Here is a 13,293-nt window from a genome sequence, read left to right as displayed (position 1 = left end):
TATTTTGCCACCCTTCCTCCGCATAAAATTAATAACACAAGCACAACACAGTTATAAACAAAATATACTATAATTATTACTATAGTTATTATCAAAAAACGGAATTGGCAATGTATCTTTGCCTAAACTTCTAGTAATACATATATGTACATAGAGGTATAGTACCTCCATCTGAAATTAATTATAAATATGAGGCAGAAAACCAACGTAACTATTGCTACTTAGACATCAGAATTCTAGAAAAAAATACAATAATTTCAGAGGGAGGTTATAATCCACTCAATTTTGTATATTCTTATCTCTGGTTATCATAGATCACTTACACTTTTAAAACAGTATTATTTATTTAGTATTGGTTGTTATAAAGGATATTTTTGAACCGTGTGGCGCAAGTGTAGACTTAAGACGTCAATGTTCGTGATGCCCACATTAGAAAGCCCTCTGAAATTTCAAAACAAGGTGACAATACAATACTAACGTTTTATTCTATTAACAAATAAAAAACGTAATGGATAACAAAAATGTATATTTTTAGACCGGAGAGATAGTTCAGGTTGATTTTTATACCAGCAGATATACAGGGTGGTGGAGTAATTACTGACAAATTTTATAAGAGGCTGTAAGCTATCGCAATAATAATATTTTTTATACGGAATACATTTGTGTTTGCATTTGAAAAATAAAATTTTCTCATACAAAATTGCCTCATTCAAAAAGACTAACATTTTAACTTTGCTTTAAACTATATAAGAACATGTAGTTTTAACAAATATTTACTGTGTTGTAGCAACATAAAGATAACTATTTAATCATATATTATGTGTTCGTATATGTGGAGGCGTATTACTTAATGTTCTGTTACATAATGTAGAAATCAAAATAGCTACAATCACCGAAGATAATAACTGTCTGCTACGCACCAAACAGGTTGTTCTAATAATACAACTTTATGTTAAAAATCTTTGGTGAAGTGGAAATAACATAATAAACAACTAAGTCGACACTTTACAATAAAAATGTGCCAGTACACACACAGTACAAATTTCCTGTACATGAAGTACCAGAGCAACCAATTTAAAAAGGTTCATTTCTCAGGTGGTCCACCGGGAATAGAACACGATACCTCCATAGCTAACGCTCACACTGCCCAAGGAGGACGTCAACTTATAACACTTATGTTTTAGCTTACTTCATTATTTACACTACTATACCTATAAATCATTAAATTTTACGTCTAATTACGTAAATAACTTCTGTTATTATTGGTATAAAGAAAAACACGAAAAACAAATTCCTTCGATCTTACTGGACTCGAACCAGCGGCTTTTGCCTTACCGGAGCCACCACTCTTACCAACTGAGTTGTAGACTGAGTCCGCAGATTAAGAATTTCTCTATGTGCGTGTTGCAGATGATGCTTTATATTGGGTTTAAACGACTTGTTTGTCGTAGCGTCATCTATGAGAATATATAAACGTTTTTTATTCAGCCAAGTACCTTTATGGTTACCAGTGGCTGACGAGAGATGTCGCTATATTAATTGCAATATTTTTTTTATTAAACCAATAAGAAATGGAAAATCGCTACAATCGAAATTCCTAATTATGTATATAATACAACAATTTACACTGTAAAAATAAACGTTGTTGGTTGAAAACAGTAATAGATACATATACATTACTTTAAAATTAGGTACTGTACTGTACTAAATTTAGTATCAGCCTATATAATTAAAACTCCAATATACCGGTCGCTATTCATATCTCGAACGATCATTTAACGATTTAATAAAACAGATTTTATCACTCGATCGAATTAAAACCTTCCGAACTTTGATTGTTGTTGTTTTTTTTAAACTTTTTCTTTTGGTGTGAAGAAGTCTTTTGAATCCAGCTTTAATGACTATAAGTGAAAATGTATTTAGAAGTTTGTTCGTGTCATGTTTGATTGTTACAAGCTTAGATACGGGAGATACAGTGTGTATTGAATAAATTAATGATCATAATACGTGCAAAAGAATTCATATATGAAAAGTTTTTACTAGAGCTCCTTGTGAAAGAATTTGTCCAGGGAAGTACTGTTGTAATGTGAGTATTACTGCGTTTCGGTCTTGAAGGGTGAGTGTGCTGGGGAAATAGGGGAACTTTTCAACTTATGTCTCAGGGTGACGGGTGCACTGGCAGTGCTCCTCAGAACTTTGCGATTTGTAGCTCTGAGTGGCTATGGACAGGCGTGTGGCTTACTACTTACTAGGCGCATGACTTGTTCGTCCCGTCACTTGGTATAAAAAAAATACGACTTTCGGAAACTGTATTTATTAATACGCTGAACATAAATTGTAACCAGAATGGATTCCTCAAAACCATCAGTATACTTAAATCACCAAAATTAATGTGCCAAATATCACAACCACGACATGGTCTCGAATAGTGAATATTAAAATATCTGTGACAGAATTGGACTGGGTTCCAATTCAATGTATTATATACGATCGACATTAAAATGTTCTGAATGGCGTTACGAAACAAAAATATCTACTCATCCAACGTGGACACTTATATCTATACGTTCAGGGCTCTCTAAATATCTGTAGATAAAACATTAATTTTGTTACAATAATTTTAGAGTGTAATTTAGATTGAAATAATAAAATTAAAAATGCCGTACTCCCAGTATAGTATTTTGTCTTGCGTTTGAGGATTCCCTGATCAGTACCTGAGTAACAAAATTAAATTCGGTGCACTACCAAGTACACACAGACTAGCATCAGAGAGGTCAGTGTAAAAAACCTTTTAAGACCTTCTTTTTTTACACAAACCATATCGACAAATCAGTAAATCTAAAATCGAATACCAAACATCGATATTTTTTATCTCGATCGATTTTACCGACTCTCGGCCGGTAGCCAGAATGGCCAGATGGTATCGGTAAAACGATATCGATTTGTTAAAAACTTATTATGGGTAATGTCTATTGAAATGATTTTTTTTTATTCACTTGGAAACTTTTTTGATCACTACAGGGACTGAATCAGAATTACTGACTGTTTCAACTTACGGAGTGTGGGTCATCTCTCCTGTTTTAACACCTTGGCCAAATGCGGATTGTGGACTTCATATGTGACAATAAAAAAGTACAATTTACATTTTCAACTACCTCCGTTTCCGAATGGTTACTATGTCGGACTGCCACGCATAGGAATCCTTGGGGTCGAATCCTGGGGCGAGAGAAATATTTGTATGGCCTACATATATTTCTGCCGTGAGTTTGGCAATTTGTGTTTGTCTATGTGTCCGTATTGTGTTTGTCTATTGCACCCGCGATACAGGCTTTCCCTGATTGATAAAAAAAATACGAAAAGCTTCTGGGATTTAACACTGAGATATCCGTCAGATATTGTAAGAGAAATGAAAACGGCGTAATTAAATTTGAATCGGAAACCAATAAATATCGAGACCTTGATATATTAATTCTTGAACGCAATATCTATTAAAAATTAATAAACACCATAAATATAAATGACAAACACCACAATTGCTAATATATAATTTTTTATATCCCATAAATCGCTTAACATTTGAATAAAATACAAGTTTATTCAAGTTTTTTTTTTAATTAAGCGAAGTGTTACAAGATTTTGTTGATCGATGAATGCTGTCAAAATTTGAATCCCGACATTTGAATCCTCATTATATAGCGGGATTTAACGGACTAATTTCTAATTTTGACGTCATAAATCAATACTTTCGCCGCCTTTTTAGGTCTATCATTGTGTAAGAATTTCTTCGGGGAATGTTTTAAATCCATGATTTACCACCTTGAATTAAAATTCAACTCTATGGCACTTGCTATAAGTCTGTACATACATGTGGCATAACCCAAAACGATCCACGTCTTATGAAGCAAATCACGTCTCATCTATCCGCATTTTGCCACGTGAGAATCCTTATTATCGCACACAACATCTGCATTCGTTTAATCGCAACTATGCCAGCACTTTGTACGTGCAACTTTGTTACATTTTTTTGCAATGAAGTGAACGTGCGTTCTGAAATGTTTTCCGAGAAGCTGCACCTAGTAAGTAAATGTAAAAGAAAATAGGCTCTACATTTTTTAAAAAAGCTATATCGTTTCCTAAGTGAAGCTTTTTAAAGCTTTAAATTTTATTTAATTATAGTCACAAATCACTGCCGTATCATCACTCACCATCAGGTGAGATTGTGATCAAAGGTTTGCCATAGACTTACCAGATTCTTCTTTTGACCTTTTCATAATGCAAACACCTAATAAGAACAAAAAGTGTGACGATACCAAAGATATTGTGCCACCTTTGACCGTCGCACTCCAGTGCCCAATATGATCACCGAAGGCCACTTTGTAGGTTTTTATGCTCTCTGGGATGCTATGTGACCTGTGCCTTTTGTTGGATACACAGTATAGTTAAATACACAGTAGATCAAGAAAAATGAATACTGACAGTGTTATGTATGATTACAACTCCTTTTATCGAGTTTTGGAAATGGAAGTAGTTTTTTCGGCTCTAAATCACGATTTTTTTTTCATACAAATCGTAATACAAATAACTTGTGATCATACGTCAATAGCGGCCTCATCACATGACAGTCATTAAAATAATACAAACTGCATGAAACAAATTATGTATATAGTCGGGGATAGTGCATATCGACGTATGTAGTATTGATAAAAGGTGCGTATTTGCACTAAATCAAATTCGTTGGGGATTTGTTATTACCAGTGATCGGAATTGAGGGACTTAATGTAGTTAAACTAAAGAATAACGTTGATATTCCCTTCTGAAGATCTCGTGACTTCTCGGAGCTGATTATATTTGAATATGCGTATTATTTATTGAAATTTGAGTATATTTATTGTCTCACAAAATAATATTGTAGTTGTGTTCCTATAGATACATACTTATTGAAACACTTAAGCCATTTAAAAAATAAATATTTGACAAAGTATATTGTAGAATGTTTAGAAAATAAACAGTAAAAAAATAAATTCTAGTGTATGCATTGATGACGAAATGGGTATGTCCATATTAAGAAAACGTTTATACTTTAGGTAGGGGAGAGGTGTGTCAATTGTAACAAAAAAAATTCAATCCTTCATAATATTTTAATTAAAAATCACAGCGTAATCATTTTTGGTCACAATAGTTTTGAGTTATCTAGTTCTAAAATTAAATGAAGAAAACAACAAAAAATTAAATAAAATTATAGGAAATGACACTTATTGAGATCAGCTAATATTGTTACAATTGCTGCACCAAGAGGGTCAATTGTAACAGTAATGAGAGTCAATTGTAACATACAAAACATACAGTCTGGAGATTACTCTATCACTAATGAACAAATCAATAACAGTTATTCCGACAAACAGTTTAAACACACAAAAAAAATATCATTTTTAGCACAGCTGGAATGTGCCCATTTGCGGCAATCTCTGCATTGCAACCAATCTTCTCTGCTCGTTTTGTAATGTTCAAAACAGACAATACAATAATTATCGTCTTCGTCTGTATCATCTAAGTCTTCATTTATATCTTTATTTGTCTCATTATCTTCAATTCTTACAGTATTTTTTCTAGTAAATTTCTTCCCTGTCGGTTTAGAATCTAAATTTCTTAATTTTGGTTTTTTTTTTCAGTAATCTTTCTTTGCTTTGCCTCTAACGCTTTCTTTTCTGGTGTATCAGTGTATATTGCACTTTTTCCTTTGGATCTCCCTGTCTTAGATTTGACTCGTGGTGGTGCTTTTGGAAGAGGAACCACGTCTAATAGTGATATCTTACGTGTATGATGAGAAAAACTTGGTGTTGGTTGAGATGACATCTGAGGCAAAATCTGATTTGATGTTGAAGGTCCTGAGTTGTTAATCAGTTCAGTCATGTCTTGCTGATCACACTGATCAGACATGACTTCTTCATTCGCTTGGTCAGTAACGCTGGCTGGAGCAAAATCAATGTCGCGAAAAATGTCTTTGTTATATGGCCATATACCCGTACATGCAAACCCTTGGGTTATGTTATTTGATGTAACAGCAACAGCAATAGCTTCTTTAACAAGTCCTGGTAAATCATATATGGTCATTCGTTGACCTGGATGATTCTTCATCCAATGATCAGCAGCAATATTAAATTTAGTTTTAAACGGTCCAAAAACTGACCGGTCAAGTGGTTGTAGTTTGTGCGACGTATGTGGTGGAAATGATAAAATAGAAATGAAGTTTTCTTTACAAAATTGAATAACAGGTACATTTATATGGGAAGAATGATTGTCCAAAATAACTACAACAGGATTTTCTTGAGTCGGCTTAGCAAATTTAGTAAAATGCTTCATGAGCAATAAAAATTCTTCATCTTGCATCCAACCGCTTTTGTTACCTGAACCACCACAACCAGGAGGACCATCTCTAATAAAATGAGACTGAAAATTCTTTCGGGGAAATACAAAGAAAGCAGGCACAGCGTTTTCAATTGCATTAACAGCCAAGCAAACAGTGACCAGGGTCCCTCGTTCTTGAGAAGTAATTGAACCGACTTGTTTGGTCCCTTTAACAGCAATTACTCTACTAGGTTTTTGAGTTGTTGTTACACCCGTCTCATCTATATTATATATATTATGTGGTTGACATTTAAGTCTATCTAAAAGTTCACCCCACTTGTCAAAAAATTTTTCAACATTTGGTTTGTTGAAATTCATGGTTCGAGCAAGACTTGTGGCTTCAGGACGTCTGACAGATAAAGTTGAATGCCTTTTCATAAAGGCCTTGTACCAATCAAGGCTAGCGAGTTCTGTGTCATTCCACTTTTGGGGATATTTTAAATTATTTGCTTTGGCGTACGAAAAGGCCAATTTACGTAAATCTTTGGTAGTCAAACCAAAGTAAAGCTGACTCGCTGTCATGCAATATTGCGACAATTCAAGTTCCTGTTCTGAAGAGAACACTTTATTATGTGGGGCGTATCCAGTTTTAAATGTATTATCCTTCTTGTATTTAGCGACATACCTAGATAGAGTTACATGACACATGCCAAAGCTGGTAGCTACACTTCTGACACTTTTCCCTTGCTTAATGACAATTTCACAAGCTTCAGTATACTTTTCTTGTGACATTGTGCCACGCGTTGTCTTCCGAGGTCGTTTAGAAACCATTTTGTATGGAATCTGAAAAAATAATTGTACTAATAAGTAACTAGCTAGTGTGGGGTGTCAATTGTAACACGTTACATTTGTACCTCCTTATTTTGTTACTTTTGCACCACTGCCGCTTTTTGGCAGATAATACTTAATTAACGAAAATCTATGGTAAATTGGATCAATTCACATACCTCCACGTTTAGATTGGATGTCAACTTCTTCAAAATTCACCACTAAGCTCTAGTAAAACTGTGTAATTTAGTTATAATAACAAAAACTGTGCTGAGTAAAAATTTTCCGAAACCAGCTATTTCACAAACTTTCGTATACTGACAACGCATTGGTGAACTGTTTTACCCATAAGTTCTGTCGGTAAAACAGTTCGAGACAAAGCTTCGATTGCCTTCAATAGTTACCGCTACTCGTTAATAGATGACGTTAAACAACAGATGTTACAATTGCCTCCCTGTAACAATTGACACACCTCTCCCCTAAATTAACCCCCTAAATTTTGATCACTGCTTTTTGATTATTTTGTTATTTCAATAGCCCCGACTTTCATTTTTCTAGCATTAATTTATGGTGTTTACGGACTGATAACGACATTAATATAATAATAACGCACACACTCATAGCCCCGCACTTTGCAGTTTGCTTTGGCAGTTTAAACGTTGTAAAAGGATCATTTGCTTCGGGAATCTATTGTTTATGTTAACTGCCTCCGTGGCCGAACAGGTTACCATGCTGGTCTGCCACTCAGAGGTCCCGGGTTCAAGGCACCCGGTGTGCGTCTATGGCACCCGCGACACAGGGTTTCCCTAGTGCGGGGCTATCTTGAGTGTGTGCGTTATTAAAAAAAAAAAGTTGCACTCCGTATCACACACCCATGAGACACCCTGTATATTTATAAATCCTGATTCGAATGGCGTCTTACCAAATTTGACATTACAGGAAACTGTAAACCTTTATATGAGCCAGTGTTGACAACTCTAAAGATCGCATTAAACATAAATGAACGATATACATAAGGTCGCAAAGGCCATTTATTTCTAAAGTAAATTTCACAATTTGAAGGGTAAATTCCACAAATACTTAACCCAGCTTGAACTACTGCTGACGCCAGTCGTTACTAGACACCGGAGGCATCTCCGATAACCCCGTTTGACGTCAATTGATTGATAGTGGTGTACAAACAAACGCCCGTTAGATACATCAATTATGATCTCTGATAGCCTCACTGGTGACACTTTAAATTTAATGGATTTAGGTATGACAATATTTATAATGTAAAAATTGTATAAAGTCACCCTTATGACAAAATTTACATTACCCCGAAATTAAATAAAAGCGATTTTTTTCCTTCATCGTTATCCCACTTTTTTAAGAAGAAATCAATTAGTCAAATAATCTTTATTTCATAGGTAAGCAAATTACACTTGAAATCGTCATAATGATTAAACTCTATTGCTCATTCGTAAGGCGGTTTCCCCTGAGAAGAATGAGCGAGAGACTCTAGGGGTTGCTCTTTTTAAATATACATTTGAATACACTTATCATTACAATATTTAATTTAAACATCTTAGGTCGAGAATACCTGAAAGAGCTAAACGGGTCACTGTCACGGATTTTTGTCGTCCAATTTCGCAGATACGTTTTATCACCGTCTTTACCGGTTCCTGGCCACTTACATTTAAAATTTTGAATCGTTCTCGAATTTCCTTTCACTATTATTACGTTGTTTCGATTCGTCGTCACTCCCAACAAAATTCTGGAAACGAGAGGACGTGTCCATAAATCAAACTCATTTATTTTTAAAGTTCACGTCATTTACTATTAAAATAATATAGATATGTAAGCTCGTTTGGGGTGAGTATTGTGTTTAGTCTTAATTAGGGAGTGTTTTACATCACTTTATTTTGTTACAGACTTCTTTTTCTCTTTTTTTATGAACCCTGCCACACTGAAACGCGCGGCCTCCGCGCGTGTCTGTATGGCAGTGTTCATTGTGAACTCGTACATTACAAAAACTCCCGCGCCCGGAACGCTTCCGAGGCCGCCTCTGTGCGGCCAGAGCATTAATGTCTTATGTTTTTAGGTTTACACTGAATGTCAGTTAATACAAGTACATATGTACTTGCTTAATAAACAATGACTTTTAATCATATACACGTGCATTATGTACACAAACATAACTTTAATTGGGTAGGTACATAACATAGCACATAATAATAAGGTAAAAGTATATATATATACATAAGTATTAAATAATACTCATATGTCTATTGTTATGAGTAAAGCAAATGGTATTTCTAGAAGCAGTAAAGCTTCTTGTGAAAGAAGTACTGCCACCTTACCTATTTCTGCCGCCAAGCACTAATGTGAGCATTACCGCGTTCCGGTGTTGAAGGGAGGTACATATGGGACTTGTCAACTTATGTCTCAAGGTGACGGGTGTCCCTCAAATCTTTGCGATTTAAAGCTCTGAGTGGCACTGCAACTGTTATTGACAGGCGTGTCGATTTCCACCAGGCGCACGACTTGTTCGTCCCGTCACTTGGTAATAAAGAAACGTAAAAAACAGTCTTATACAATTAGTTACTATTTACTAAAAATATACACAATAATAATAATAAAGCCGTGGTAGCTTAAATGGTTTGACCTACCACCGCTCAAGTAGAAGCCGTGGGTTCGAATATGGGCTCGCATCTCTGACTTTCTTGGAATTCATGTGCGAAATTTTATTCGTAATTTATCATGACCTTTTTTTTGACCTTTTCTTTGTTATTTGTATTTGTTTATTTATCTCAGGCCACATGATCCATATAATATATACCTTAAGGACTAACATACATACAATATAAAAAAAAACATTATTTGTAACTAATCTACACGAATGGCACTTGTCCGCGACGTGTGGCGCAATCTGGTGTCAGGTAATTGGGCGCGGAATCCTCGATATAAGACACCCTTCGGCCAAAATTCTTCCTTCATGAAGGTCGACAGATGTTCGGACGGTACTCTCACCACAAACGAATTGAAATTCACATTGTGGCGGGAGTTCAACCGCTCGATCCTCAGGGTTTATTTGGCTTTATGTCTGATGTACTCCACTATCTCCTCAGACAGCGTCGTCGGTATGGACGGACAATGTAGGAAGTTCGGTCCTGTCGGTGCTGTGCCACACTGGTTACGACAGGTTAAATTAAAATCGTGATGGAATCTGCACGTCGAAGAAGGCTCACATCCCTCAGAATAAATGTGAAGTTTCAGCGTGGCGGACTATGGCCTAAATCCTCGCCTAATAGGAGACCCGTACCCAGCAGTGCGACGTATAAATGGGTTGATGATGATGATGAATATTTAAAGAAAGAAATATATAGTTTCTTGTTGATGATTTCCGTGGCCTTACGGTTTGCACTTTTTCTTCGATTCTTGCTGACAGTTAAATTCGGGAACATACCTTTTTTCGACCGATCGTTGGGGGAGGCCTATGCCCAGCAGTGGGCGTCGTATGGCTGAAATGATGATGATGATATATAAAATGGATTTAGCTAATTTTAAATGCATCGTTATCTTCTATATGCATTGGGTTACACCACTTTTGCGCTAATAGCCTCAATCATGAACAATGTTATCATAATTCAATATTTTTTTGGTGTATCCACCTTTGGGCTCAACACACATAGGCGCAGAATTGAAGCGTCGCGTCCTGTTTTTCAACTACACAACCTGGCGAAGCGCGACGACGCAAGCATTAGTACGCCGGGATCACAGTGTGGTCGGCGTCTGACGCCTCACTACGCCCAAGTGACGAACGTCGACGCTCGATTCCATATTTGCAAAACACAAATTTGTACTTTAATAATGGGAAAATAGAAAAGGCGAAAAACATGACGCGTCGCGACGCTTCGACTCTACGCCAGTGTGAGTTGAGCCATAGAGTTATATATAACCAATATGTATATAAACTATATAACCAGAAATAGAGACGAAATTTCATTTAATTTGTTTGAAAATTATTCTGTCGAATCATTACTGTGGCAACTGCGCCCCGATTGGCCAGCCCGAATTCGAAACAATTGGCGGGTGTCGTCAATTGGTTAACTTCAAATCGACCAGTTTAACTTGAGCTTTGCTATAATAGACGAACATTTGCACTATTACATTTTTAATATTTAATTAACTATGAAATGTGATTCCGAGTAGCAGATGTTTTGCTGTTTTTCCCACACTACCGAATGGAACAGCCCCCATTGTTAGAAATATTATCTTTATTACAATAAATACAGAATATTTTTGGAATATACGGAGACGTACGTACATGTCAATTGTTGGCGCTGTACTATTTCCGCTTTCTAATTTGTGATTTCAGTGCAAACGAGATTTGCTATTTAAAAGTGATATAAGTCCCATTTGCCTGATGAGTTGCCAGGGATGGATGGCCCTTATTTCGTCTCTATTTCTGGTTATATACTCGATAAGTTATGACAACGAGGGCATTATTCACACGTATGCATATTAACCTGTCAACATAGTGGAGATTTTTTGTTAAAATGTGTTACGTAACATTATTCATGTTAGTTATTTGCATAACGATTAATTGGCGCAATGAATATTAAGTATATAAACAGCACTGATTAGCATTGAATTGTTATTAGATGCTAACGACTGGCTAGCCCTTGTCTTGGGATACAATATAGTTGTCTATGTTATGTACGATGTAACATAGACGACAGTATTGTCTTGTCGTAACTGACGCATTTGAATTTTGGTAACTTTTTAAGGAATCTCAGAAACAACCAAAATTTTGTATTAAATTCGTTCAACAATTATATTTAATTTTACTATTAGCTAGTGACAATTAGGTACAGTTTTTTTAAATTTTTTTTTACTACCAAACGTTTCGGATGACCAAAAGCGAATGCCTCCACCACGCGCCTCGCTTGGGGGTTGGAGATCACGCATCGCTGCTTCCAGATGTGTTAATAACTCAATTTCGCAAAAATTTTCGATTACGTTAGTTATGATAAGGTGGGCAGACTATACAATGTAACATAATAAAATACCGTTAGAGTACAATCGGCAAAACGACGTCGACGGGGTTGACGTCGGGTTTTTTATTCGGTTTTTTATTTCTATTCGTGCTTTGTTGACTTTAAAAAGGGAAATAGTACATCTATATGGAGATATACTATTTCACTCTTTTTTTATGGTACCACTGACTGGACAAATAAGTTGTGCGCCTGGTTGTCCGCTGGCCACTTAGAGCGTTTAATCGTAAAGATCTTAGGGGCACGGCTACTGTGCCCGTCACCCCGATGCATAAGTTGACAAGTCCCATGTGCCTGTAATTTCACCAGCACCCTTCCAAATTGGAACGCAGTAATGCACATATTACTGCTTGGAGGCAGAAATAAGTTGACAGTACTTGCCTGGATGAACTCTTTCACAAGGTGCTCTACTGCCACGGAATTTTATTATTATTGCTATTTTTCATGCAGTTAATTTTCACACCCTTTCTTCGCATAAAATTAGTGAAACGTATAACACAAATGCAACGACACAGTCGCAAATACTACCACCGGTAATACATCCTTAGAAATACGCAGCTATTTTGCACGATTTAACCTTCACTGTGTTCGCGGAATAGAAAATTAATTTACTTCCATTTTTATTATAAATATTTGTTTTTTTTTATATAGCTCCACTAGTTTTGTTACGATCCTTTGGGTTTTGCACCGTAGCATTGCTCTTACCAACTGAGCTACAGGTCAAGTTACCGAGTTGTCAAAATTGTTCTATGTGTTTTTTGTTACAGATCTTTGTACTAGCTTTTAGCATTCGTCACGTTCACACATAGACAACCACAAATGACAGCCAAACTCACGAGAGATATAAATGTAGGCCATACGAATATTTGTCCCGACCCGGGAATCGAACCAGGACCTTTGAGTGGCAGTCCGGCATGGTAACCGTTCGGCCACGAAGGCAGTTACAAAAAAAATGAATTAACATTGTTACTGAATTGATCTACTATTTAAAATATCTTACATAAGTTATGTTTTACTCGGCGTTGTAATATTCTCTTTAGATTCAACCGGAAAAGCTCTACATACCATACTTATTATGTAT

General features: G+C 36.0%; 1 protein-coding gene across 1 annotated transcript in view; it reads left to right on the top strand.

The window, feature by feature from the left end:
• LOC113228837 (protein kibra) overlaps nt 1-13,293 on the top strand; it is an 85,277-nt gene that overhangs the window by 25,295 nt on the left and 46,689 nt on the right. The window lies entirely within an intron of this gene.

This window comes from Hyposmocoma kahamanoa, unplaced genomic scaffold, assembly GCF_003589595.1.
Source record: "Hyposmocoma kahamanoa isolate Upper Pololo Valley unplaced genomic scaffold, ASM358959v1 244, whole genome shotgun sequence".
In the NCBI taxonomy this organism is placed as follows: domain Eukaryota; kingdom Metazoa; phylum Arthropoda; class Insecta; order Lepidoptera; family Cosmopterigidae; genus Hyposmocoma; species Hyposmocoma kahamanoa.
Note: the sequence above shows the minus strand (reverse complement) of the source record. Positions and strands in the feature narration are given on the sequence as shown.